A 16579-nucleotide genomic window follows, 5' to 3' on the forward strand; every position below is an offset into this window, starting at 1 on the left:
AAATCTTCAAAAACAATGATAAAAAAGGTGGTAGCCAAAGGATGGGGGCAGGTAATGAATACAGCACAAAGATTTTTTTTGAAGACCATAAAGTCATTCTTTATACATGTTATACATTTATCAGACCTGTAGAATTTATACCACCCAAACTGAATCCCTAATGTAAATTTAAGATATGGGTGATGACAGTTGTAACACATACCACTGTAGTACAGATGCTAATAGTACTATGTGTACATGTGGGAACAGAGCATGCATGGGAACTCTGTATTTTCTGTTATCTTCCTTCCTTCCTTCCTTCCTTCCTTCCTTCCTTCCTTCCTTCCTTCCTTCCTTCCTTCCTTCCTTTTATTGGTCACATTCTTTTCTTATACAATATATCCTGACTATAGTTTCCTCTCCATCTACTCCTCCCAGCTTCTCCCCTCCAGATCTACTCCCTTTCTGTATCTCATTAGGAAGTAACAGACTTCTAAGAAACAGCAACCAAATATGGCAAAATAAAATATAATAAGAGGAAGCAAAAACTATCATATCAACGTTGAACGTGGCAACCCAACAGGAGGCAAGGAGTCCTAAGGACAGGCACAAGAGTCAGAGACCCATAAACCTACTAAGCTAAAAGCTGTAGTATGTACACAGAAGACCTGGTGCAGACCCATGTAGGCCCTGTGCTTGCTGCTTTAGTCTCTGTGAACTCATATTTGTCTTGCTTAATTGATTCAGAGGGCCTTGTTCTTTTGGTGTCCTCCATTCCCTCTGGCTCTTAACAGTCTCCACTGGATTCCCTGAGCTCTGGGGAAAAGCATTTGATGGAGACCACCCACTTAAACTCTCTTTCCATGTAATGCCTGGCTGTGGATCTCTGCATCTGTTTCCATCTGCTGTTGGAAAAAGCCTAATGATTCAAGTTGTACTACAGAGCTAAAGTAATAAAAACCACATGGCATTTGCATAAAAACAGAGATGTTGAGAGTACATTTTCACCTCAGCAAGTTAAATCTATATAGTATGGTACTAGTGAAGGGCCAAATATTCAGAACTGATTGCAGAAGAGAAGCACACACATATGTTTAACTGTTTTCTAGAGAGCCTTCTGAGGAAAAGGTTGCTGGATCTGAGTGTGACAGCCCATGCTTCAGAGGTGGAGTTAGGAGGATCAGGAGGCTGAGGTGATTCTCACCTAACTATTGAGTTTGAAGCCAGCCTGGGCTACATGATATCCTGTCACACAGGAACACATGCACGCATGCATACATGAACAAACCATACAGAAAACAAAAAGCAACAACACCACCTCTCACAAATTGAAGACCCAGACAAAAATCCAGACATACACCGGAAAAAAAGACAACATCTTCAACACATAGTGCTTGTCAAACTGGATGTCTACATATAGAAGACTCCAAATACCTATCACCCTGCACAAAACTAAAATCCAAGTAGATCAAAAACCTCAACATAAAACCAGGCACACTAAACCTAGATTTCCTCATCAGAAGAATGCACAAAGAAAAAATGTGGGACATTTACACAATGGGGTACTACTCTGCTGTTTTGTTGTTGTTGTTGTTGTTTTTTGTTTTGTTTTTTTAAATGTTATCACAGGGTACCTTTCATCCTAGCATTCTGGAGGCAGAGGCAGGCTGATATCTGTGAGCTGGAGGCCAGGCTGGTCTATAAAGTCTTTAAGTTCCAGGACAACCAGGGCTATACACAAAGAAACCCTGTCTCAAAAAAAAAATTTTTTTTTGACATTATGAAAATTGCAGGCAAATGGATAGAACTAGAAAAAAAATCATCCTAAGTGAAGTAACAGAGAAAGACAAATATGGTATATATTCACTTATGATGGACATTAGCCATTAGATAAATGATAACCAAGCTACAGTCCATAGATCTAAAGAAGTTAGACAAAGATGAGAGGTCTAAGGAAGATGCATGGATCTCCCAGAGAAGAGGAAATAGATTTTACAGGCAGACTGGGAAGAGGCAATTGGAACAGGGCTGAGGGATCATCACAGGTGTGAGAGAAACAAAGTGGAGCAGGAGAGCTGGAATTCGCAGGCTTTGGGGGTGTTGTGTGGAAACCAAGAGCAGAGGAAACTGTCTGGAATCTATGAAGGTGAGCCTAATGAGGACTACTAGTAATGGGGAATACGGAGTCCCAACTGGCCATCTCTTGTTGCCAGAAATTGTATTTTCTGTTTTCTTGGGGGAAACCTAAAATTACTCTAGAGAATATTTCTACAAGTCAATTGCTATTGTAATAGAGCTCAATTATCAAATGGAAGCATAACCAGAGAAAATATTTATGGACCTTTTCTTTTATTTATTTATTTATTTATCTATCTATCTATTTATTTATTTATCTATCTATCTATTTATTTATTTATTTATGAAAGCAGGGTGTCATGTAAGGATGGCCTTAGCCTCATATTATATATGCCAGTGGTAAACCTTGAAATCTCAAACCTCTCACCTCCACCGACCAAGTGCTGAGATCATAGGCATGTACCACCACACTCAGCTTAAGTAACTCTTTTTTTTTAAAACATGATTTCTATTATTTTAATACTATGTGGGGGTATGTGGAGAGACTATGTACCTATTAAATGCAGGCGCACAAAGGAGTTCCGAAAATGGCAACAGATCCCATGGAACTGGAGTTACACATGGTTGTAAAGCATTCACTGTGGGCCTGGGAACCAACCTCAGGTCTTCTACAAAATAAGTATGAGTTCCTGACAGCTGAGCCATTTCTCTAGTGCCTCTAGTAACTCTTAAACAGGGAATTTTGACGTTATACACAGGAGGGAGAGGAACAGACAGATGAGAGATAGGGTTCATACATAGGTACTCTATTGATTTTTCTCAAGACCCCGACTAATACAGAAAACAAAGACAGTCTGTTGACCATAGCAACAGCAATAGCCAGAGAGCGACGATCATGAGCTAGTTTTGAGTCCTAGTTCCAGCAGAGCAACATAAAGAGGCTCACGGCAAGCTGCACTCAAGGAAAAGCATACTAAAATTACGGAATTTTAATGTTATATAGGTGAGCATGCATATACTTTGCTGCAGATGAGAGACATGATCTTTGTCTTCCAAATTGTTCACTATAAAAACATCTTTGAGAAGATATGACAAAGTGTAGACCTGCTTGCAATATATAAACTCAAGAGCCCCACGGAAGACTGAAGTGATGAGTATGTTAATTATCCTGAGCTAATCTGCATGCACTGCACAAGAGGTCTGGAATGCCACAACGAACTTCTAAAATATGCCACTATGAGCCTTTTTTCTTTTTCTTTTCTTTCTTTCTTTTTTTTAATAAAAAGGATAAAAAGAACAATTTGGGCAAGGGGACAATAAGTCAAACCTAAAAGACAGATTACATGATATAAATGATTGGGTTTATACAACAAATGGCAATTTAAAAGATAAAATGAGAAAGAATTGCTATGGACTAAAAAGACTTGAAGTGATGCAGTATGAAGTATGTTTGTTACTAAACAAAACAATTTAGGATAATTTTAAACAATGGATACTTGAGCATAGGCAAGAATTATATTCTAGCAACTGAATTTTTTTTTTTTTTTTTTGTGGATTATGATAGCACAGAAAGCACAATACCTTACATGATGAGTTAATTACTAGAGTACTTATGACATGGGTTGGCGTGTACTTTAAAAAAAAAAAAACAAAAACTGAGGGAGAAAAATGAAACTGCCCTGACATGTGCTCCTTATTAAGACTGGATGAAGAGTACATAAACATTAATATTTTTATGTAATTGTGAAATTTTCCATTTAGTTTTATAGCTAAATAAGACTATATAGTTTTTTAATTTTTTATATTAGTGTTTATTCACTTTGTATCCCAGCTGCAGCCCCCTCTCTCCCTCATCTCCTCCCATGCTCCTCTCCAAGTCCACTGATAGATAGGAGAGGTCCTTCTCCCTTCCATCTGACTCTAGCCTATCAGGTCTCATCAGGACTGGCTGCACTGTCTTCCTCTCTAGCCTGGCAAGGCTGCTCCCTCCTCAGGGGGAGGTGAACAAAGAGCCAGCCAAGAAGTTCACATCAGAGAGACAGGCCCTGTTGCCCTTACGAGGGAACCCACTTGGAGACTGAGCTACCATGGGCTACATCTGAGCAGGGGTTCTAGGTTATATCCATGAATGGTTGGAGCATCAAGTCTCAGAAAAGATCCTTGTGCCCAGATTTTTTGGCTCTGTTGCTCTCCTTGTGGAGCTCCAGGTCTTACTATCTCCCCCTTCTTTCCTAAGATTCCCTGCACTCTGCCCAAAGTTTGGTTATGAGCCTCAGCAACTACTTTGATACACTGCTGGGTAGTGTCTTTCATAGGCCCTCCCTGGTAGGCTCCTGTCCTGTTTCCTGTTTTCTCCTTCCAATGTCCATCCTGTTTGCCTGAGTAAGGATGACTATATGTTTTTTTTTTAGATCAGGAAAAATAGAGAATTTTTTATTATAAAAATAGTAGTCCTAGAGGAATCCTTTAGTTGCTGAGAGCAATCCTTTAGTTGCTCTCAGACTCTGGTGAAGCATCACAGAATTTCTGAAGCCTTTTTCAACAACGGCTCACATTTTCCTTGTTAATGCAGTGCTACAATAACCTTTGCTCATTAAGAGTTCTCAATGGAGTAAAAGTAAGGAATCAGGGGTAAGAAAGCAAGAGAAAATGGAGGAAGAAGGGGAGAGAAAGAGAAAGGGGAGAAGAGAGATGGGGGGAGAGGGGACTGGGAAGCAAAACAAAAACAAAAAAACAAAACAAAACAAAACAAAAATAAGACCCAAGGTTTGTTTGCTTTGGGTTTTTCTCAAGGTCCCACTCTGAAACAAAATTTGTCGAGTTTTCTTCCTGTATCCTCTCATCACTAGTTACTCTTTCAACAATTTTTTTTTCATATCAGTGCAAAGAGCAGGGAGAAATGAATAAGAGCAAATGCCTTCCCTCTCTCTTCCCGTGGTTTCTATAGTAGAGTGAGCAGGCATTCATTAATCCAAAGCTACACAGATTATGTGTGGCTCCTAACTGGACCAAATGCTGTTAAGTAAAAGAAGACATTTCTGACTAAGCAAATAACAACACTCTTAAATAAATGACCTTATTGGTACTTAGGTCTAAAACATAAAGTAGGTCTGCTGGCTTTGCACTTTCACACATGAGTGTCTGTTCCCCTCAGTAACAGCCTCCTGGGAAGGAAAAGTCGTAATACAAGTTGTTGCCCAACACACTGAATTTAAGACAAAGACTGAGAGTTTCCATGACCACATGGTATCTGGATAATCATGGCAAGTGTCACTCCCATCTCTCCCTTTCCCTATTTATGGAATGTGTTGATAAAGTCATTTAGCACCAGGTGATTTATGAAGACCGAATGTAATAATCATTGTTAAAGTATTTCACGTGGTTAAGTATAAGCCTACTGATTGTTTTCTTTATGACAATATAGCTAATTCAATCATCTGATTCTGTTCCATGAGAACCGAGAGCACAGACTGTAACCAGCAAGGCCCTGCCCTCAGTCTGCCCATAGTCACCTCCCAGTCTTGCTTAACAAGAATAGCCAGCCAAGGCTAAATACTGCTTTCTTGCCTGAAGACTTGGCATGTCAGCAGCACCTGGAGAGCAGTTTGCTGCTTTGTCTAGTCTTTGTCTAGTCAAAACTCTAGGTTCTAGTTTTGGTCTCACATCTGTAAGAATCAAAACTCCCTTGACACAAAGTATTGAACAAACTCACACATGATCGAAGGCACTAGCAGTCAGGCACTAAGACACTAACCTGCTCACGAAAGCCTTGATAGGCCACAGTAGCCAATTCAATATTCAAGAGCCTAGGGACTCTTCTAGGGTCAAGTAAGAACATGTTAATCCAGTGTTTCTTGTGCTGCTCCTTGAGCTACCTACTCCTGAGTTTTCTGGGATGTCATTAGATTGTTGACATTCCCCAGAGCTGCTGAACATGTATTGTGGGATGACCAGGATGAGAGTGGTAACAAGGAAGGTTTGATTGTGAGGACTCATCACACAGATTATCTGTTCTTCAATCTTGCTAAATGTTCCAAGACTGTAATTCATAACATTTCCAACCAGGATATTTGAATGGATTCCTAAGTATTGATCATATTTTTAAAAATGAGTGCATCGTGAGAAACTGAGTAAAATGAGTAGCAAAAAGACATTTGAACCTTCCACTTTTTAACTTTCTGTCCTGAACTCAGGATGGAATTAAGTAGGGAAATACATTACATTGAGCAGGACTTCTACTTTAGGCAGGCTCTCTCTCTTCTACTCCATTCGTAAAGTTAAGGCCATGAATTTGGTTGCTGTAACTGGGGCAAAACAGTAGCAATGCTAGCTCCAGACAGGATTATTAGTCACATAAATCAATATATTGAGGGTAACTGGAGCCTGATCTTTTACTATCAGACAAGGAAGCTACATATAGGGACAAGCAAAAATAAACCCTATGTTGTGACTATAATCGAAGGGATGAGTGTAGACTTTTTTTTTTTACCTGAGTTCGGGAGAGTCTAGAGGCAGGCAGATAGATGTGTCTATGTGTACGCGTGCATATGTATGTGTGTCACCTATATAAATGTATTTCTTGGTCTGCCAAGAAAGCCTAAAATCAGTGACACCCAATGAGCATCAAGATCATGGTTTGCAAATATCATTCTTCACTAAAAGGAAGCAGAGCTGTGTTAAGAATGGGACTTGGTACACACCTCTTCTTGTATTAGAAAGTAAGACCTCAAAGAATAATGGTGAAATGCAAAGGAAAAACTTACCAAAATGACATTTTAAAGTTCTTAAAGCCTTTTATTTTGCAAATTATCAATTTAAAACTACTTCACATGTGTTTTTTTAAAGTATATTGTCCTCATAAACTGGAAATTAAAAATAATATTGCCACCCATTTGCTGTACTGAAGAAGTTCCAACTCTTTAATAACAAAGAATTACATGTAAAAGGAAAGATTTAATTTCCATAAATAAGTAAGCAGTCAGCATTCATCTTGGGAAAGAGCTGTGTAAAGAATATTAGTAACTCAATCTGGATGGAGCAAGAGTATTATCTAGGATCTGTAATGCTTTTCAATTAAAAAATAATAAGGCAGCTCTTCCTGTCAGACAACAGATCCCAAGCTCAGTGTGTGTGTGTGGTGGTGTGTGTGTGTGTCGCGGGGGGGGGGGGGGGGGGGGGCGGTGACCATGTCTGACCTACTGACAGCTAGCTAGCTAAGTGTCTCAGGGTTTCTACTGCTGTGATGAACACCATGCCCAAAACAACTTGGGGAGGAAAGGGTTTATTTGGCCTACATTTCCAAATCACTGTTCATCATCTAAGGAAGCGAAGGCAGGAACTCAAACAGGGCAAGAACCTGGAGGCAGGAGCTGGTGCACAGGCCATGGAGGAGTGCTGCTTACTGACTTGTTCCTCCTAGCTTGCTCACAGCCTGTTTTCTTACAGAACCAAAACCATCAACCCAGGGGTGGCAACACCCACAATAGACTGGGCCTTCCCCCATCAATCATTAATTAAGAAATATCATACAGGCTTGCTTACAGCCTGATCTTATGAAGGCATTTATTTTTATTTTCTTACAGGCATACTGCTAGGTAAAAGCCAAGCTGAAAGGTAGCTTTCAAATGTATAGTATTCTAGACACATGTCAACACCCACAGAATGTCTAGTACAAGCAATGAACTCTACCCTATAGTCAATAATATATCAACACATGGTTCAGGCATGTAATCCCAACACTTAGAAGGATTAGCCCAAGTTATAGCTAGCCTGGTCTACATAGACATCCTAGGCCAGTTACAGTTAATACATGATAAAGCCTTACTTTAAAAAAAAAAATGAAAGATTCCTTTCTACTTTCCTAATTTGAAACTTCTCCCCAACAACAAAAATCTATGGAAGAAAAAAAAAAAGTACAGCAAAACAAACCCACTGAAACAAAATAATTTCCTAGATAGCTAGCCATTTCAAACGTCCAACACAAACTCATGAGGAAATGTTAGGATTCAGTAGGGTGTTGTTAGTAGGTTGCTGATTTGTATGTAGACTCTACACTGTACCAAGACAGGAGAATTAACTTCAGAAGACTGATGTCCACGTATTTTTTTAGCCATTACAGGGGACAGAAAATGCTTCTCTTTGCTTCTTCCATTCCCTTTGGATCACAATAAAACCTTGACATTATCTAAGGTGTCATATTTAGGGTAGTGTATTGTAGTTCTTTGCACAGTAAAGTTTTTTGTGATATTCTTATTGCTTTGAACACATTCAGGGCATAGCATATTATCTTCCATTCCTGGGGATGGGAAAACACAGGCTGGTAAAAGGAAATCATCCTTGGGGAATGTCTAGAACACAGGAATGACCAGTGTGAAACTGCAGGCAAACCTAGCCTTTCCTGTTGGCAGGGAGGAATGTGCCGTGGACGACATACCATCTGCATCCAAAGTCTTGTGGCACAAAGGCCTCTACAGAAGGGAGAAGAGGACAACGATTCACAGCCTTAAAATGAACAGCTCTCATCGCAGTTCTTCCCCAGACTGCAAACAGGGACTCTGAGCAGATGTCACAACTTCCACTATATAGCTCTTCTTTTGCTTCCTACTCTTGCAGTCCTCTGGTGGCTAAAACGTGAGCTTCTTGGGAACCAGCTTCATTTTGGTCTCAAGAGATATGTTAGGAATTTGACATTTTTGTTTAGAATATGAACAGCTCAACCTCAACGTTCTTGCCATCCATACTCAAATTACAGTGACAACACCAGTCCCGAAGAGTGTTCCGGGACACATCATTAATAGAAAGGGGTCTCTGGTCTGGATTTCTTGAGGGTTTGATTTGCTCAGAAGTAGGCAGAGGGGGAGCAGGAGGTGTGAGGCCTATGGTTGAAGAAACATTCAATTCAATAGGATGTTCTGTGGTGGGCTCCTTGGTAACTGGGACCGGCATTAAAACCACACTTTCCTCATTGGATTCTTCCTCATAGTTCTTGTCTTTTCTTCCTCAGTGCTACCTATGAGGTGGCTGCCCTCCAGCCTCTGGTAAAGCCCAAGTTTTTTAGAAAGAGGATCAAGAAGTTCATCAGGCACCAGTCAGACAGATATGTCAAAATTAAGTGAAACTGCCAGAAACCCAGAGGTATCGACAACAGGGTTCGGAGAAGATTCAAGAGCCAGATCCTGATGCCCAACATTGATTACAGGAGCAACAAGAAAATGAAGTACATGCTGCCTAGTGGCTTCCAGAAGTTTTGGGTCCACAATATTAAGATGCTGGATGTGCAACAGATCTTACTGTGCTGAGAGTGCTCACAACATTTTCTCCAAAAACAGAAAAGCCATTATAGAAAGAGCAGCACAGGTGGCCACCAGAGTCACCAATCCCAACACCAGGATGCACAGTGAAGAAAATGAGTAGGTAGATTGTGTCTGTTTTATTTGTGTTTAAAATAAAACTACAAAAACTAAAAAAAGGAAAAAAAAATGGCACTTCTTGTCATAAATGTCCTGGTTAGAATGTGACATTTTCAGGCAGGCTTGGAAGAAGACAAAGGCAACAAGATGTGGATGCCCGTAGCTTAAGTGCTGTTAACCTGAAGGCATTTTTTTTTAAACTGAGGTTTCCTCCAATAAGAAAACTTTAGCTTGTGTCATCTTGACACAAAACTAGCCAGCACACCAAGGTATAAGCTATTACACACATAACTTATATCCAGTTTTCCTTGTCTGAATTTCTTTCTTTGAAATTATCATATTTAGATTATCAAGTTAAATATTTTATTTTAGAAAATATCAGCACTAGCATTTTTCAATAACAATAATAGTAAAAAGCAACCCAGGGTCAAAAATATAACTGAGTGACTGCTCGCCTTGGTTTCAACTCGTCTTTCACATTCAATTACATTAAATATTCTGATCCACAGTCTCTCTCTCCTAAACATTAATTGCACTGTTTTTAATTATCTCCATTTTCCTATTAAATTAGAATAATTATTCTTAACTTCACAAATAGCCAGTCATTCTGTGCACTATACACCCCAGGATCATGGCTGATCCCTGGCTCTTTAGTGCTAAAGTCCATAGAATTAGCCACTATTTAAGATTCTGTGCCATGCTTCAAAATTTGTTGATATCCTCTATACTCTGGTTATGGTAAGAATTTAGGAGCAAAACCCTACCGCCCTTTTGACCAATTGCAAAACTTAAAAGTAGCTAAACACAGAACAAAGGAAAAGAAAAACCGCTCTGCAAGCGAGATATGTTGGGTCATATTTCTGTCACCATATTGCTGAACGCCCTGGAATGTCTCACTGCTGGGGCAAACTGGTGTTTTGATACTTTGGTTAAGGGAAAGGTGGAAGGGGTTGCTTAGAGTCTAAAACAAATACTCATTTTAACTGCTTCCTCTATGCTTTTAATTAGGATTTCTAGACGTAATTATATTTTGTTCTCAGTTGAACTTTTAAAAGTGACAAATATAGGGCTGGAAAGATGGTCTAGTAGTTATAGTACTTGTTTGTTCACTTTTTTGGTTTTAAGACAAGGTGCCCCCCACATCCCTAACCAGTGCTGGTATTAAAGGCATGCACCACCACATATGGCACAAGAGCACACTTATTTTTGCAAAGAACCCAGTTTCTGTTTTCAGTTTCCCACATGGGTACCCAGCACCTCTGAGGGGACACCAGGCATGTACATGGATGCAGGCAAACATTTGAACACATAAAGAAAAATCTAAAAAAAAAAGAAAAAAAAATTAAATAGCTATTTCTGAATAGTATCTACAAAAATAAACTAAGATTGTCCAAGAGCCAGGATTACACTAAAGGAAATCATCAAATCTCAAACTCCAGGTCTGGGCCCAGGAGTTTGCAGGCTTCCTTGTATGGATACACAGCAGACGATCATGGAGCAACATGCCCTCACACACTCCCTGACGGATCTGCTGGAACTGTGGTCACCTCTTTCACAAAGGAAATGCTATCAGTACACACTAAGATCCAGACACATTATTATAGGCATGCTGTTGACTTCCCATTATGAAAAGAACTACATTCACAATTGTGTCAACCGTTATTACTAATACATCACCAGTAGCTACAGATATATTTGTGACTGTACTAAGTTAAATTTGATTGTTGCTTCCTTTTAGGGTTATTGGCATTTCCCCTATCTTCTTAAGAGTTTTACCTTTTTGTATTTTACCTAGATCCATAGCACAGGAAATCTGAAAGACAGGTAGTAGAAGCAAAGAATTGTTAGAAATCACTCTCCCTCATGATTTATTAGAAATCATACTAATAAAGCCTGGGCCTTTTCCCTCCTCTGCAAGGGGTGATAACTACTCTAGGAAACAGAGATCAGGTTGCCAGTTCTGAAGACCTTTTCTCTCTGAGTTCAGGACATCTACAGCTCTACAGCTATATAGTAAGGAGCTCCACCCTACCCACCCCCACAAAAAAAGATTTGTTTTCTGCTACCAGAATCCTACACACAGCAAAGAGAAACATAGCCGCACACTGACCTCTCATGTTAAATTGCTATATGTACACTGGGCCTAAGACCACATAGACTCTAGTAGCACCCACAAAATATTTTGACTTATCAATAAGCTTTTGTCCTAAATTAAATTAGATTTGTTGACTGTAAATACGATACTCTTGAAGTTTCCACTGAAACAAAGAGCAAGTCTTGAGTATAGGGGAGGTGTAATCTGTTTACAGATCATGGGGGAGAGAACAGGTATAAGGTCACTGTTATTTCTGTGGTTCATTGCCTCTAAAGAATAGTTTAGACTGAAAACCTAGTTCTGAAACTCTTCTGAATTACTCCGTGGGAAGGACAGATTTCCAGTGCTGCCACATCTCCCACGTCCAATGTCTGCTGCCTTTCATCCTGATTTCCTGATTCAGAACGCCTCGAGCTGATGTGGCACAGTACCTTACACACAACACATCAAGGTTACTGGCCACTGTCTCTCATGCCCTATGTAAGAAATGGGTAATTTGTCAAAAGCTCTGAGTCCTCAGTCCCTTTTACCATCCCAGACATAGGCCCAGCAGAGCTCACCCTAGAGTGACGAGTGTATCCTAAATCTGTGTGCACTTCAAGCTGAACTACTCATTCCAGTTACTCATGGTGATGTACTGCAAAGAAGCCATAAGTGGGGAGGCTTAAGTGGGGAGGGGGGGTTGCTAAAACCTTTACTCGCTTGAATGCAAGATGAGAGCTAAAACTATTTAAATGGTAACTATGACATACAGAGAATCCAAAACTCACAAGTGGTAACTATTCAGTATAATAACTAGACAGATAGTGATCAATAACAGATGGAGTTTCATATCTTGCCCTCTGTGGATCATAAGCCCATCCTAACAGAAGTCTGAGAAGCACAAGATACGCTTTGTGGAAATCGCCTAGCCCTTCACCCTTAGTCCTGTACTCTCCTGACACATGCTTTCCTGGAGCTTCCTCAGTCTCTAACATGAACAAAGACTGTAAACCCCTCTGCCCACCCTTTAGATCTGGGGATCACAGAAGTCAAGCTGTATCTTATGATTATCCAGTATACTTTCAAAACACCATTGAGACTGCCAAGGCCCTGCTCTTGCTCAAGATAGCAATGAAAAACTGGCTCTTCAACCTAGAAACAGGTCTCCCGCCCAGAGCCTCATTCCATGGACAGGAAGGACTCTTAGCAGGTGGGGAACATTATCATCCAGACCACCTGGCACTCAATGAACTAACTCATCCACTCCTAAGACAGCTACTGTGTATTCCTTGTACTTGGGGTCTGTTCTTATGTTATCTGCAAATAATGCAATGGAGAGGTTAATGTCATTTCCGAGCTATCTTTGGTTCCTCTGTTGAACACTAAATGAACCAGAATTAAGCAGTAACAATGATGACCCCAAAGATAAACAAGTACTTAACCACATTCAGCAACGGCTATTTAATCACTACCACAAACACATAAAACGACTTATCCCTGTTTCCCGGGTAAGAAGATGAAGTTTAAAATATTTATATAACTTAAGTAGTCATAGATGATTTTAATCTAAAGTCAACTCGAGTAATGCTTTTAACCCTAAGATAGGGTTAAAAGGGCTGCGACCCTTCACTGCTCATTCCTTAAGCCCAGATTTCAGTGAATCTGAATTTCTCGCCTGTTCTCCTATATCCTATCATCCCGAATTGAAAAAAACACCAAACTATTTTTAAAACTATGAAGACTTTTGCCTCCAATCACCTCTGACCATCCTAGCCATACTGTGTTCCCAGAGGGATGCCTTGGGAAACAGGATCTGAGATGGAGATCAGCATTCTGGAAGCTGGTTGGGAAATATTCTGAGTGAGCTGGGCTAAGATGAGGAAACCTGAAGTAAGATGTAGTGCCAATGAAGGTTCAGCCAACCCATGAGGATTTCTGGTCCTTCCAGATTGGGGGAAGTGCAGCAAGGCCATTACTTCCATACCAACCAGGCCTTGAATCTGGGGTGCTCTGGGAAAGAAGGAAATACTATGCAAACCACTTCTAGGTGGATGTAAATCCTAAAGAAGCTGTTCTCTAAAGAGCATGCCAGCAGCACTCCTAGCTCTCGGCAGGGGAATGTTAAAGCCTACATTCATAAAGAGGAAGTCAACTCTTTCTCACTGTTTGTGTGAGCTACTGTCCCTAACAAAAGCACATACACATGCTAGTATAAAAGCATCAACACTCACCAATGTTTTTAAGAATTTTCTTTACAGAGATGCTACAAAATGCTTGTTATAATCTAAAAAGAGAAAACTAGGCTGCTGAGATAAAAGCTGATTTACATTGCTTTTATTACTTATGTCTAAAGGGCTTTCTGGGCACAGGTCTTCTCTTATGCATCCCAAGAGTTCAAATTGGCCTTCTATAGTTCTGACTCATTACCCCTTAACTACTTAAATGTTCTCAAGCTTCCCTTAGGATTTGAAGATTGCCATGTGTTCAAAGAATACAGGTAACCTGCAATCCTTTCAATACTTTCTTCTTCCTTAGATTTCTATGAATCGCACAGGTTTTGATACTACAGCAGTCACTCACTGACTGCTTCTACAGTGCCAGCCAGGAGGTATATGTCTGACACACTTGGGTGCTTTTCTGGTTGTTGTTTTGATGCCAGAAAACATTTATACACGCACACACATTTTTTTAAATTTAAGACTCTAGTATCTACTTCTGTTCAAATGGTACTGTAGCACTTACAATGAAAGCTGTTCTATATTACTAATAGCTAAGAATTAGTTACTATGCATTAGATAACAGTATGCCATTTATTCTCCATAATCTTATCATAGTTTTTACCAAAAGTTCAGAATCATTAAGAAATTTGCTTGGAATCATGAACTTTCAATGTTCCTAATATGAAGAAAAGTAATTACCACATAGCTTAAAACACAATGCTCTCATTCATATAAATGCGCTGTTTCCCAACTCTAAGAGTAGGCTTAGCTAGAGACAAATTTGAAATCAGTTTACATTTACCTAGTTAAGTCAATACTTGATGGGCTTAGAGTTTTTCATTGCATCCATAGTGAAAGCAGGTATTCATGATGACTCTGCAGCCACAGGTTAAAGCCAGTCTGGAGCAGAGCAGCATCTACAGGCAGCAAGTTTAAATATAACGCAACACATTCAGTTCCCTTAAAAATGAACAATAACCATTAACAATCACAGAAAACCTGGCCCTAAATATGACAGAAATCAATTCCTTACATATTAGGGCATTGAATCACAAATATAAACAACCTATAGTAATTACATTTTATCTTAAACAACTTGGGAAGCATCATGCATCTGTGGAACTTATTAATGCAACAGTTCCCTTAAGATGTCACTATTTTCTTAATTCAGTTAATGAACTAGAAAAACATGCATTTTTACCACCTCTCACTTTAACTGTGAAATCACTTAAATGGCAAGAAGACTTGTGAATGCCTATTTGAAAGTCCCTATTTGGGGCATTAATAGGACTCTGGGAGGTAGTTATTCATACAACATTCTGACTTTATAAAATGGTTTCTACTGCATGAAAGGAAAGTATCAAATACATACAAACTTTGCAGTTATAAGTGAACAAATAAGGGGATTCATTTCATAAAATGCTAATATTACTTGAGCGCATTTACTAAATATCCTCAGTAGTGTTCATTCTTAAGGAAACCCGAAGTTGATTCACTATATAACATAGCCACATAGCCAGTACTTCAAGAGACAGGGTTCTTCCCTGAGAGATGGCAAGTTATTTACCAAAAAAAAAAAAAAAAAAAGTCTATTCTCAGGAGACTGAGGTATTAAGAAATAAAGATGCATTTATACAGCAAAGTGGTAGTCATGAAAATGCACAACTAAAAGTACAATTCTTTTTTAGCATATAAAAACACTGATAAAAAAACTGATAATTTAAACATACTGATAATTATTTCACCACACCCCCTACAGTGTATTTTTTTAATGTATTAGAAAGCATATATCGGTGCTTCAACTTTTGTCAGACAAAAATTAATCACTAAGCTGGGCATGGTGGTGCACACCTTTAATCCCAGCACTCAGGGAGGCGGGGGCAGGCTGATCACTGTGAGTTTGAGGCCAGCCTGGTCTACAGAGTGAGCCCATCACAGCAGCTCACGAGAGGCTGTAGCACACCGAGTGATCCTCTGTGAGGTGTCATGCGCACTGCTGCCTTTCAATGAAGCACAGCTAACCAAACGGCCAGTGAGGACTAAGTGATGCCCCATGGAAACAGACATACTAACTTGTTGGAATTAACATTTGCCTTTAGCCTCACCTGCTTTTAAAAAAGCTTAGGTATGACATTTCTCCATGATCCAGGCTGACTACCAATGAAATGAAACCTATTTTATTCAGAAAGGCAAGTATTTCAAATTAATCTAAATAAACCATTGGTCTAATGCTACAGTTGTTAAAGCTAAAAGGTGTCAACAGTCTCAGAATCAGGTCTCTGGCACTCATCCTTATATAAGTTGTTTTGTTTTTTGTTTTTTTCCTTTTTTAAACACTGAAGCAGAGCAGGATCTCATGGCTTTTGACCAATTCTTGTGAGAAAATTAAACTGGCAGTTATGTATGCTTTTTTATATTTGTCCTATATGCTGAGAATTTTTTAAACTGTTTTTAAGCTGTTTATAAAATAAATCATCAAGGTCTGGATACCAATTGTCTCCCATTTCTCGTTCTCATTTACACTGAGTTTATGAAGCATTCAGATCCAAGTACAACATGAACTCAGTCAGAGACTTTACACTGTGACAAAGAACAAAACTCTTAATGCAAGTTTCACACTACTGTAAAGAACAAGATATTCAGGAGGGGTGATAAAAACTTAGCAGCCACAATTCAAAGAGCTCACCTCATCCTCTCACTGATACTCAGTACTGCAAACATAAAAGCATATAAAACTACCAATTTCAGTTTCTCACAAGAATTGGTCAAAAGTCCATTAGATCCTGCTCTACTTCAGTGTTTACAAAAGGAAAAACTAC

At 39.4% G+C, this 16579-nt stretch overlaps 1 pseudogene; it reads left to right on the forward strand.

Annotated features, from left to right (window-relative positions):
- Positions 1 to 9008: 9008 nt before the first annotated feature.
- Positions 9009 to 9468, forward strand: LOC129675912 (60S ribosomal protein L32-like; annotated as a pseudogene).
- Positions 9469 to 16579: the final 7111 nt, after the last annotated feature.

This window comes from Psammomys obesus, unplaced genomic scaffold (genome assembly GCF_907164565.1).
Source record: "Psammomys obesus unplaced genomic scaffold, mPsaObe1.curated_primary_1811, whole genome shotgun sequence".
NCBI lineage: Eukaryota > Metazoa > Chordata > Mammalia > Rodentia > Muridae > Psammomys > Psammomys obesus.